This window comes from Panthera pardus, unplaced genomic scaffold (assembly GCF_024362965.1).
Source record: "Panthera pardus isolate Hobbes unplaced genomic scaffold, ASM2436296v1 HiC_scaffold_7, whole genome shotgun sequence".
Taxonomy (NCBI): domain Eukaryota; kingdom Metazoa; phylum Chordata; class Mammalia; order Carnivora; family Felidae; genus Panthera; species Panthera pardus.
In genome coordinates this window covers 15,960,526-15,973,420 of record NW_026527002.1, presented here as the reverse complement: position 1 = coordinate 15,973,420, position 12,895 = coordinate 15,960,526, and the positions used below count along the sequence as shown (strand labels likewise).

Genomic DNA, 12,895 nt, shown 5'->3' with positions numbered 1-12,895 from the left:
ACCCTTGGGTACAATTTAATGGCAATTATTCAGGATTAATATTCTACACTGTTCATGCAAAATTAAATACACTGCTATATTCCCAGCGCCTAGCACAGAATCTAAAGTATAAGTCACACTTGTTTCAGTCCACAAATGAATAAATCTCATGACCTAAACTACATCTCTCAACAACCAAAAAAAAAAAACAAAACAAAAAAAACCCTGTTCAGATAAAAAGTTTAATAAGACAAATTACAACTTGATGATATTTCTTTTAAGGAAACAGATTTTATATACGAAATTACATTTCTGAAGGGCATTTTCTGTAACATTTTTAGAGGTCAACTTTTCTGATATAAAAGAGATTAGAGGGGGATCCTGGGTGGCTCAGTTGTTAAGCGTCCAACTTTGGCTCAGGTCATGATCTCACGGTTTGTGAGTTCGAGCCCCACATCAGGCTCTGTGCTGACAGCTCAGAGCCTGGAGCCTGCTTCAGATCCTGTGTCTCCTTCTCTCTCTACCCCTCCCTGCTCTCACTCTGTCTCTCTCTCTCAAAAAAAAATAAACATTAAAAAAATTAAATAAATAAATAATAAAAGAGATTAGAGTAGTCTTATATATTCATTTGAACTAAGAGTGCACTATTTTCATATGAGGATCTCTGAAATATAACTATAATGAATGACATAATTACATATCTTCTTCTTGAACTATTTTTATTTTAAGCACTCCCATGCAAATGAATTAAGTACTATGGCATCAATTTTATTTTATTTTGTAATATTTATTTATTTTTGAGAGGGAGAGGGAGGGAGGGAAAGAGGGAGGGAGGGACCGGGGAAGGTGCAGAGAGGGAGGGAGACAGAGGATCTAAAGCTGGCTCCAAGCAGACAGCAGAAAGCCCAATGCAGGGCTCGAACCCAGGAACTGTGAGATGATGACCTGAGCCAAAGTCGGATGCTCAACCGACTGAGCCACCCAGGCACCCCTTCTGGCATCAATTTAAAAACAATCTTTTGAAAAAACTGTTCAGGGGCACCTGGGTGGCTCAGTCAGTTAAGGGTCCAACTTCAGCTCAGGTCATGATCTCACAGTTAATGAATTCAAGCCCCGCATCAGACTCTGCTGACAGCTCAGAGCCTGGAGCCTGCTTCAGATTCTGTGCCTCCCTCTCTCTCTGCCCTTCCCCTGATCGAACTCTGTCTCTGTCTCTCAAAAATAAATAAACATTAAAAAAAATTTTTTTTAATAAAAAAATTTTTTAAAGGTGATTTTCATAAGTTGTGTAATAATTACTGCCCCCTGCATATTATGTGTATAAAAAATTGCCTGAGGGGCAAAACTCAGTAAATTAGACCTTTGTAAATAAACATTATTAGTTTATAAAACTGGAGAAGGTATTTACTGAGCATTAGTGTAAAAAGAGAAAATTTAGAAGCAAACTCAATGTCCATCAACAGAATAAATTCAATATATCCACTCTAAGTTTATGGCCATTAAAACAAAAAGTTATATACAAAAATGTTCATAATAAAAATACATGAAAGAAGTTGCAAACTACCATATACCTGTGATTCCTTTTTGTGTGTGTGATTCCATTAAAAAAAAATTAAAAAAAAACATACAGGGGCATCTGGCTGGCTCAGTCAGTAGAGCATAGGACTCTTGATCTTGAGGTTGTAGGTTCACATCCCACATTGGATGTAGAGATTACTTAAAATCTTTTTTTTTTTTTAATTTTTTTTTTTAACATTTTATTTATTTTTGAGACAGGGAGAGACAGAGCATGAACAGGGGAGGGTCAGAGAGAGGGAGACACAGATTTTTTTTTTTTTAATTACTTAAAATCTTTTTTTAAAAAGTATAGCAATAATGGTAAAATAGATATTAGTTTAAATCAACTAACTAAAACAAAAATAAGTTTTAATTTCATCCCAAGCAGTAATATCTATGCAATCACTGCTTGTTATTTCAGGATATTTTTCCACATTCATCTTAAAAACCTTCACTATAGGGACGACTGAGTGGCTCAGTCAGTTAAGCATCTGACTCTTGGTTTCAGCTCAGGTCATGATCTCATGGTTTGTGGGTTCAAGCCCCTGCTTGGAATTCTCTCTCCCTCTCTCTCTCTCTGCCCCTCCCTTGCTCATGCTCTTTCTCTAATAAATAAACTTTTAAAAAAAAAATAAATAAATAATTTCACTATAGGCTGTACTTCCTGTCAGTACCGAAACGGACTGGGATAAAGAGATATCTTACCTTGGGGCACCTGGGTGGCTCAGTCAGTTAAGCATCTGACTCTTGATCTCAGCTGAGGTCATGATCTCATGGTTTGTGAGTTTGAGCTCCACATTGGGCTCTGCACTGACAGTGTGAAGCCTGCTTGGAATTCTCTCTCTGCCCCTCCCCCTCTCTCTCACTGTCTTAAAATAAATAGACCAAAAAAAAAAAAAAAGGCCCATTAAAAAAAAAAAAAGACACGTATCTGCAACTTGCATATAACAAGTGATTACTATCCCAAATGTATATATAGTGTTTGTAAATCAACAAGTAAAAGATCAGAAGCCTAATGGAAAAATAGGAAAAGGACATGAGTAAGCATTTTATAAGTGGAAATACAAACGGACAATCAACATGAAAAAATGTTAATGACCTAATAATCAAATAAACCTTAACTAAAATATCTTTTTCCCTATCAAATTGGCAAAGATGAAAAAGGAGACAACCCAATATTGGCAGAGGCATAGGTTGTCCAATATGTCTGATGGGCAACCTGACAATATGTACATACTAGCAATTTCACTTCTAAAAATTTATCCTATAGAAATAATCTGATACTGACAAAATTCTGAATAGAAAAGCTGTCCTAAGTATTGTAATAGTTTAAAAAAATGGAAAAGAAATCAAAACATCTAACAAAAGAGAGTTATTTAAATACACAAAAGTACCTCATGCATACCTTGAAAGACTAAGCAGACATAAAAAGATGAATTTTAAGTCCCGTGAGCTGGACTCTTGGCAACAGGAGGCTCCTCACCCTCTCCCACCCTTGCAGTGTGCATTCGAATTGCTTCCCCCCCCCCCCAGAAGTTGCCCTAAAGACAAACCCTTGAGATAGTGATACGGTGTTAAGACCATCTGAGGAGTATATGTGATTGAACCCAGTTAAGGCCCCTATTGAAACTTTTAAGATTTGGCAGGCAGGTGTGGAGATCTGTCCTGCGGCTTCTCAAGATAAGCCTAGTGAGTTCCCTTGTTTATTAAACCTGCTACCTACCCATCCAGAACGGCTTGCCTCTTTCTTCAAGTCTCTCCCAGCTGTCCAAGAACCATGTCAGGTTTCAGAACAACCAGGAAGCTCCTAAGGAGCTTATGAACCAACAATCACAAAATAGTCCATTTAAAATTTATTTTTAACTCCTTACAAATGTAAAAACCACTCCTAGCTCACATACAAAAACAGGCCTCAGGCCAGTTTATGCTATTGGGCCATAGTTTGCCAACCTCTTCTCTAGGACTTAGGCTAAAACTTGAGGCTAAAATCCTTAAATGGTGGGATTACAGTGACATTTTATGTTTTTTATCTAAACTGTGTAATTTAGAGGTGCCTGGGTGTCTCAGAGGGTTAAGTGTCCGACTTCAGCTAAGGTCATAGTCTCACGGTTCATGGATTCAAGCCCCACATCGGGCTCTGTGCTCACACTGCAGGGAGAGAGGGAGACAGAATCCAAAGCAGGCTCCAGACTCTGAGCTGTCAGCACAGAGCCCGACACGGGGCTCAAACCCACAAGTCGGGAGATTACGACCTGAGCTGAAGTTGGACACTTAACCAACTGAGCCACCCAGGCGCCCCAAAATAAATAAACTTTAAAAAATAATAATAAACTGTGTATTTGTATAAATGGTACACAACAAACATACAAAAGAATAGCTGAGTAGCTGACAGTAATTAACATTTCAAAGAGCACCTAAATATATAAAGCAAATATTAACAGATATAAAAAAGGAAATAACATATATAAAAGGAGAAATTGTACAGTAACACAACAGTAGGGGACTTTAACACCCATTTACATCAATAGATCAGTCAGACAGCAAATCAATGAGGAAACAGTAAATGACACATTAAGCCAGATGGACTTAACAGATACATATAGAGTATTCCATCCATAAACAGAATTCATATTCTTTTCAAGTGTCTATGGAACATTTTCCAGAACACCACATTAAGCCACAAAATTTCTCTCAAATATAAGGAGACTGAAATCATATCAAGCATCTTTTCTAACCACAACAGTATGAAACGCGAAATCAATTACAAGAAAAAAAAGTAGAAAAAACCACAAACATACGGAGGCTAAACAACATGGTACTGAACAACCAATGGGTCAAAGAGAAATCAAAAAATACATTGTGATGAATGAGAATGAAAACAAAATATTCCAAAATATATGGGGCAAAGAAAAAGCAGTTCTAAGAGGCAAGTTTATAGCAATATAGGCCTATCTCAGGAAACAAGAAAAATCTCAAATAAACAATATAATCTTACATCTAAAGGAAATAAGGAAAAACAAAGCCCATGGTAAAAAAAAAAAAAATACAGCTGACTCTTGAAGAACATGGGTTTGAACAGTGCACGTCTACTTTTATGTGGATTTTTTTTCAATATGTCCAGCACAGTATTGTATATGTATTTCCTCTTATAAATGTTTTTAAGTGTTTATTTACTTTTTGAGTGAGAAAGACAGAGTACAAGCATGGGAGGGGCAGAGAGAGGGAGACACAGAATCTGAAGCAGGCTCCAGGCTCCAACCTGTCAGGACAGAACCCGATGCAGGACTCGAACCCACAAGCCATGAAATCATGACCTGAGCTGAAGTCAGATGCTTAACCAACTGAGAGACTCAGGTGCCAGGTGCCCCTCTCTTATAATTTTCTTAACAACACTTTCTTTTTCTAGTTTGGTAGTTACATTTTTGGGAAATCAAAAGTTATAGGGAGATTTCCAACTGCATGGAGGGATGTCAGGACTTCAACTGCCCCCCTCTGTTCAAGAGTCAACTGTAAAAATAAATGAAGTATATAAAAATAAAATAAAATAACAACAGAAAAGATTAATGAAACTCAGAGCTATTTTTTTAAAAGGTAAACAAAATTGATAAAGCCTTGGCCACATTAATCAAGAAAAAATGAGGAAGATGTCAAAGAAATACAATCAGAAAGAGAAGTTACAACCAATACCATAGAAATACAAAGGATTATGAGATTACTAGAACAATTATAGGCTGTCAAACTGCACAACCTAGAAGAAATGGATAAATTCCTAGAAACATACACTCTTCTAAGACTAACTCAGGAAGAAATAGAAAATCTGAACAGACTGATTACTATTCATTTCAACTGGCAATCAAAAAACTCCAAACAAACAAAAGCCCAGGACCGGATGACTTCACAAGCGAACTCTACCCAACATTTAAAAAGTTAATACCTATCCTTCTGAAACCATTCTAAAAAATAAAACAGAAAGAAAAACTTCCAAATTCATTCTTCAAGTCCAGCACTGCCTTGTTATCAAAACTACAAAAAAAAAAAAAAAAAAAAAAAAAAAAAGAAAACTCAGGCCAATATGCCTTAGGAACACAGGTGCAAAAATTGTCAACAAAGTATTAGCAAAAACGAAATTCAACAATACATTAAAAGAATCGTACACCATGATCAAGTGGGATTTATTCAGGGGATACAAGAATGGTTCAACAGCTACAAATTAACGAGTGCAGTACAGCACATTAACAAAATGAAAGATAAAAATCATATGATCACCTCAATAGATACAGAAAAACCATTTGATAAAAATCAACATTCATCATGATAAAAAAAAAAAACTCAACAGAATGGTTATAAAGGGAATGTACCTCAACATAATGAAGGCCATATATTATAATCCCACAACTAACATCATACTTAACAGTGAAAATCTGAAAGCTTTTCCTCTAATGTGAGGAACAAGACAAGGATGCCTATGCCAGCCTTTTATTCAACACAGTACTGCAAATCCTAGCCACAACAATCAGAAAAGAAACAGAAGACACCCAAGTTGGTAAGGAAGAAATAAAAAATGGTCACTATTTGCAGATGACTTGATCTTACATATTGAATACCCTAAAGACTCCACCAAAAAACTATTACAACTAATAAATGAATTCAGTAAAGATGCAGGATACAAAATTAATATACAGAAATCTGTTGGCTTTCCAGACATGAATACAAATTATTAGAAAGATAAATTAATAATCCCATTTACAATTGCATTAAAAAGAAGAAAATACCTAGGAATAAATTTAACCAAGGAGTAAAAGATCTGTGCTTAGAAAACTAGAAGACACTGATAAAAGGAAACTGAAGATGACACAAATAAACGGAAAGATACACTATGCTCATGGGTTGGAGGAATTAATATTGTTACAATGTCTCTATTATCCAAAGCAATCTATAAATTCAATGCAATCCCTATCAAAATTCCAATAGCATTTTTCATACAAAAATAATCCTAAAATTTCTATAGAACTACAAATGATCTTCCAATTGCCAAAGCAATCTTGAGAAAGAACAAAGCAGAGGGGCTCCTGCCTGGGTGGCTCAGTCGGTTGAGCATCTGACTTCAGCTCAGGTCATAATCCTGCGGTTCATGGGTTTGAGCTCCGCGTTGGTCTCTGTGCTGACAGCTCAGAGCCTGGAGTCTGCTTTGAATTCTGTGTCTCCCTCTCTCTCTCAAAAAAAGAATGTTAACAAAAACTAATTAAAAAAAAAAAGGAACAAAGCTGGAGATTTCATGCTCCCAGATTTCAAACTATACTACAAAGCTATAAAAATCAAAACAGATGATATTGGCATAAAAACAGACAAAAAGATCAATGGAACAGAATAGACAGCTTAGAAATAAACCACACATGGTCAATCAATCTACAACAAAAGAGGCAAGAAAATAAAATGGGGAAGAGACAGTTTCTTCAATAAACAGCGTTGGGAAAACTGGACATGGGAAAACTGCATGCAAAAGAATGAAACCGGACCACTGTCTTACACCATATACAAAAATAAGCTCAAAACAGAATAAAGGTCTTAAATGTAAGACCTGAAACCATAAAGCTCCTAAAAGAAAACAGGCAGTAAACTTGGACATCAGTCTTAACAGTATTTTTTGGCACAGCTATCTGTCTCCTCAGGCAAAGGCAACAGAAGCAAAAACATATAATTGGAACTACATCAAACTAAAAAGCTTTTGCACAGCAAAGGAAACTATTAAAGGTAATCTGTAGAATGGGAGTAGGTACCTGCAAATGATGTATCTGATAAAGGGGTTAATGTCCAAAATATATACATAAAACCCCACACCAAAAAACCATAAACTGATTAAAAAATGGACAGAGGACCTGAATAGATATTTTTCCAAAGAAGTCATATAGTTGACCAATAGACATATGAAAAGATACTCAACATCACTAATCATCAGGGAAATGCAAATCAAAGCAACAATATCAACCTTACACCAGTCAATAGCTAGCATCAAGATAAGAAATATCAACTGTTGGCAAGAATGCAGAGAAAAAGTAACCCTCATGCACTGTTGGTGGGAATGTAAATTGGTGCAGCCACTGTGGCAAACAGTACAAAAGTTCCTCAAAAAATTAAAAATAGAATTACCATATGATCCAGTTTGAGCCCCAAATTGGGTGTAGAGATTACTTAACATATTAAAGGGCATCTGGGTGGCTCCCTTGGTTAAGTGTCTGGCTCTTGGCTTTGGCTCAGGTCTTGATCTCACCTTTTGTCAGTCTGAGCCCCACACTGGGCTCTGCGCTGACAGTGCAAACCTGCTTGGAATTCTCTCTCTGCCCCTTCCCCATTATTCGTTTTTGTGTATTTTGTGTCCTTAACAAATCAATCTCTGTCTATACCATGATCATGCAGATATTCTCCTGTGTCTTTTTCAGAAAGTTTTGTTCCACGTTGGGTATTTAGCTTTAGATACACCAGAAATGCATGTTTATGATTAGCATGAAGTTGGTTGTTTTCCATATGGATATTCAGTTGCCTCAGCACAGTATACTGGAAGGACATCAGAATCTAATTCAGAATACTTTGCTTTGTACCACTGTTCTATTTAATTATAGCTTTGTATTAAGTTTTGATATCCAGCAGTGTAAGTTCTCTGGCTTTTTCTTTAGAACGTTATTGCTTCTGGTCTTATACATTCCCATATAAATTACAGAATCATCTCTCAATTGCCATAAAACCAAACCTACATTTAATGGGAATCACAGTAAATTTACAGATAAATTTGGGGAGAATTGACACCATAACAATACTCAAACTCCCAATTTACCTTCATTTGAGTCTACTTTAATTTTTATCACATTTTGTAGTTTTCCATGTAGAGGCTTTGCAAATATTTAAATTTATTCTTCAATATTAGGAGCTTTTTTAAAGCTACTGCAAGTTTTATGGTTTGTATAACTTTACTATCTAATTTGCAACATGTACTAATTAGTTCTAATAAAGTATATTTTCAAATTTTTGTGACAACCGTATCAGCTGTTTCCAAATTTTGAACCTCCTTGTCTTTTTCCTGGCTTTACTGAACTGTTCAGAAGTGTTGATAGCAGTCATTTTTGTCTCATTTCTTAACTCATGGAGGGAAATAAATATTTCATCATTAAGCATGATAACGATACTGTAACTTTTATATAAATCCTCTTCATCAGATCAAAAGTTCCCTTTTAATCTGAGCATGCCTGAGTATTCAGTGGCCTTAGCATAAGTGGATACTGAATTGTATCAAATGCTTTTCTTTACTTATTGGGGTGGTAATTTTTCTCGTGTGCATGTGTGTGTGTGTAATTTTGTTCTTAAATTTACACTGGCCTCATAAAACAAGGGAGTGTTTTATCTCTTTTCTGTAAGATTTTATACTATAAAATTTTAAACAAAATATTAATGATCATAAAAAAAGACATGAAACAACAGGTGTTGGGAAGAATGTGGAGAAAAGGGAACCCTTCTACACTATTGGTGGTAATGTAAATCTGTACAGCCACTAAGGGAAAGAGTATGAAAGTTCCTTAAAAAATTAAAAATAGAAATACCATATCATGCAGCAATTCTACTTCTGGGTATTTATCTGAACAAATGAGAACACTAATTCAAAAAGATATATACACCCCTAAGTTCATTACAGTATTTACAATAGCCAAACTATGGAAGCAATCTAAGTGTCCACTGATAAAAATGAATGGATAAAGCTGTGGTATGTATATACAGTGGAATATTGCTCAACCATAAAAAGAATGACATTTTGCCGTTTTCAACCAAATGGATGAACTTAGAGGGTATGCTAAGTGAAATAAGTCAGAGAATGTATCATTTCACTTGTATGTGGAATCTAAAACAAAACAAAACAAAACAAAACAAAAAACAAGCAAAGCAAAACAGAGACTCATAGACTGAGAACAAATTGGGGGTTGCCAGAGAAAGAGGTGAAATAAGGAAGTCAAGAGGTACAAACTTCCAGTTATAAAATTAGTCATGGGGATGTAAAGTACACCATAGGGAATACAGTCAATAAAACCACAATAACTTTGTATGGTGACAGATAGTAACTAAACTTACTTGGTGATCATTTTGTAATACATATAAATATCAAGTCACCATGCTGTACACCTAAAACTAATATAATATTGTATATCAACTACAGTTCAATAAGAAAAATTTTTAAAAACTGCCTAGGAAAATAAACTTGTGGAAACCAAAATTTACCAGCACTTCAGAACCAAACTATCTTTCCATCCCCCCTTTTCAGGCTATTTTTTTTTCCTATTTCCTGCTTTATATCCATAAATTCAAGTTACCCCCATCTTTTTCCTATATATTCACCAGGTCAAGTCACTAATCTTTTCACATCTCAGGTGAAGCTGTCCATGATAGTGCCACCTCACTCTTCCTAAGGGATGGTTGCAATCAGTGTGTCACTGTTTTGCTCAAGTTCAAACTCCTTAAACTTGGCACTCAAATTACTTCACATGTGAGCCTAACTTTACCTTCTAGACTTCCTACAGTAGGAATCCTAAACTTCAATTTAACTGGTCTAACCTGCTGTCCTCTGAAAAAGTCCTGCTGTCTCTAGTTCCTTATTCCTCTAACGTTATTTGAATAAAGATGTTGTCTTAGAAACAGTATAAGATTGAAGGGTGCCTGGGTGGCTCAGTTGGTTGAGCATCCGACTTTGGCTCAGGTCATGATCTTGCAGTTCATGAGTTCGAGCCCCACATCTGGCCCTCTGCTGTCAGAGCCCGAATCAGATCCTCTGTCCCCCTCTCTCTGTGCCCCCCACCCTTGGGTACTCTCTCCCTCAAAAATAAATAAACATTAAAAAAAAAAGATAGCATAAGACTGAGAAGATAAAAGATATAGTTTAAAGTATTCAATATAAATATCCAGTACATGCTAAATGCCAAAGGAGGTAGAGACTATTCATTGAAGTATATTTTCCCTGGTTTCTTTTCCCCTTTAACTGGCCATATACTATAGAAATTTTAAACACTTGTATTTATTGATCTGTATTTACATACTTCGATTTTAAAATCAATTGCAGGGGTGCCTGGGTGGCTCAGTCAGTTAAGCGTCCAACTTCAGCTGAGGTCACGATCTCATGGTTTGTGAGTTTGAGCCCCACCGCAGGCTCTGTGCTGACAGTTCAGAGCCTGGAGCCTGCTTCAGATTCTGTGTCTCATTCTCTCTCTGCCCCTCCCCCACTTGTGTTCTCTCTCTGCCTCTCAAAAATAAATAAATGTTCAAAAAAAATTTTTTTAATCAATTGCATTAACCTTTACCATTTGAAACAAAAATACCTATTTTACTGTTATACTCAAATTCCAGGGTTTTTTTCTTCCCTTACGTATTTACATTTACATCATGCAGTTACATTTATTCCACAATTCTCATTCAATTATGGTTAAAAGAGCAAGAATTTGACACTGACCAGGGTTAACATCCTAAACCACAGGCCCCTCTGCCCTCCCCCTTATTTACATCAGTGTGACCTTGGCCAAGTTGCTTAGCGTCTCTTTTCTCTCATCTGTAAAATGGGATAATACCTACTTCACATGGCTGTTGTAAAAATTAAATGAATAGGTGGAAACAATTTCACAGTGCTTCATACGTACCAAGTGCCATATAAATAGAAATTATCAATATTAACATTACTGCTCAAAAGCAATAATGTTACTGCCAAGACTACACTGGTTGGTACCTTTGTTTTCAGTGATTTTGAAAACCTGAGCTTAGGGTAGTGAAAGTGCTCTGTCGGAGAACTGACCACATTCTTGCAGTGCAAACTAAATTTCCGCTGTCTACACCTTCAAGTGTGCCTTGTTTTACTGAACCCCTCTAGAAAGCAATTGATCAGAAAAAACTATAATTATTGACCATGACAAAGCTGAAGAAATTTCTAAGAGAAATTAAATGTCTGGGATTTACTTGGGGGGGGGGGGGGTGGTGGCAAGCCGATCATGTGTTGACAATTGTTACAATCGGGTGATGGGTTCGCCAAGTTCGTTATACTAACCTCTCGTCCTGTGTATTTAAAGACTTCTAAAATAAAGGGTGTTTTTAAATGTCAAAGGATGATTTTTCTTTGGGGCTTAACGCAAATCTTGTTACGGTCAGGAAGCTACATTGGGAAGTTCTGGGAGGCGAAAAGTGAAACAGCAACACAAGCCAGGTGAGGCTGGTTAAACCTCCCAGGCCGAACAGCAGGCGTGCTCCTCCTCCCAGAATCCCCGAGGTCCGGCCCGGAGGTGCACCCGCGAGTCCGACCGGTCTAGTCTCAGGAAAAAGTGCAACGCCCAAGGGAACCACCGCAAAGGGCGGCCTCCCAGGGACCTGCGGCTGGCGCTCCTACTGTGGACCCCGAAGGATGCACCAGGAGCGGAAGGGAGGGGGCAGATGTGCGTGGGTGAGTCCCAGCCTTCAGGACAAAGTCGGCCGACTTCCCTCCGCTCCGCCAGTGCTCCAGCCCCACCAGGGCCCTCAGCCACCCCGGCAGCCCGAGAACGTCTCCGCCTCTCTTCAGCCGCGGCGCAGACACCCAACCGGCCCATGGAGCCCGCGGTCCTCCTCGAATGCCCGAACCCACGGCTCCTTCAGCTCCTACTCTGTTACTAGGGCTTCCCACCGCCCTCAGGCCTGCGGACGCTTCCTCGACTCCATGCCAACCGCTTTCCCGAGTCCCTAGCCCCCACTTACCTCGGCCGCGAGGCAGCCAGGAGCCTTCTTGAGCTTCCCCTGCTTCCAGCTTGGCTACCCCGGGCGTTACTGCCAATCACCCAATCTCCGCCCCGAGTCCGGACCAGACTGACCAATCAGCTGCTTCCTCCGGCCCAGAGGCGGGTAGGCAGAACGGGGAGGGGAAGAGAAACTACCGCCCCACGCGCCTGCCCCCACCTTTCACAATCAGTGTGCGCATGCGTGGAGTTTGGAGGGAAGCGGGTGCTATCGCGTGGACCTAGCTTTGTTTGTGTCTTCACTGCTCTGTCCTGGAAAGTACTTTGCTAGTAAACCCCATTCTGTAAATGTGTAGCAAGATCCACATTCTGAATGTAGCCGTAAATGTGTATCACCTGGAAAGAAGGTGGGAGTCTTAAGCCCTTGTTAACCTGACTTATGTTGAGCCCTTTTATCCCTTTTATCCCACGCTGTTGGGACTTGTATTTACCTGGCAGATCTTCCCACGTGAGCTTCATATCTGGGGTGTGTTTGTGTTTAGGGGGGTTGAGGGCGCGGGGTATACAAAGAGCATGGATGAGGATTTTACTGTCTTCAGTTACACCATCTGTTTGGTCTGATTCATGGGGACACA

General features: G+C 38.3%; 1 protein-coding gene across 1 annotated transcript in view; it reads right to left on the bottom strand.

The window, feature by feature from the left end:
• Positions 1-12,379, bottom strand: part of MTFR1 (mitochondrial fission regulator 1) — a 62,139-nt gene extending 49,760 nt beyond the window's left edge. Inside the window, exon 1 of the mRNA XM_019421235.2 lies at positions 12,283-12,379. The gene's annotated coding sequence lies outside the window, so the exon portion shown is untranslated. The remainder of the gene's footprint in view (positions 1-12,282) is intronic.
• Between the last annotated feature and the right edge of the window lie 516 nt (positions 12,380-12,895).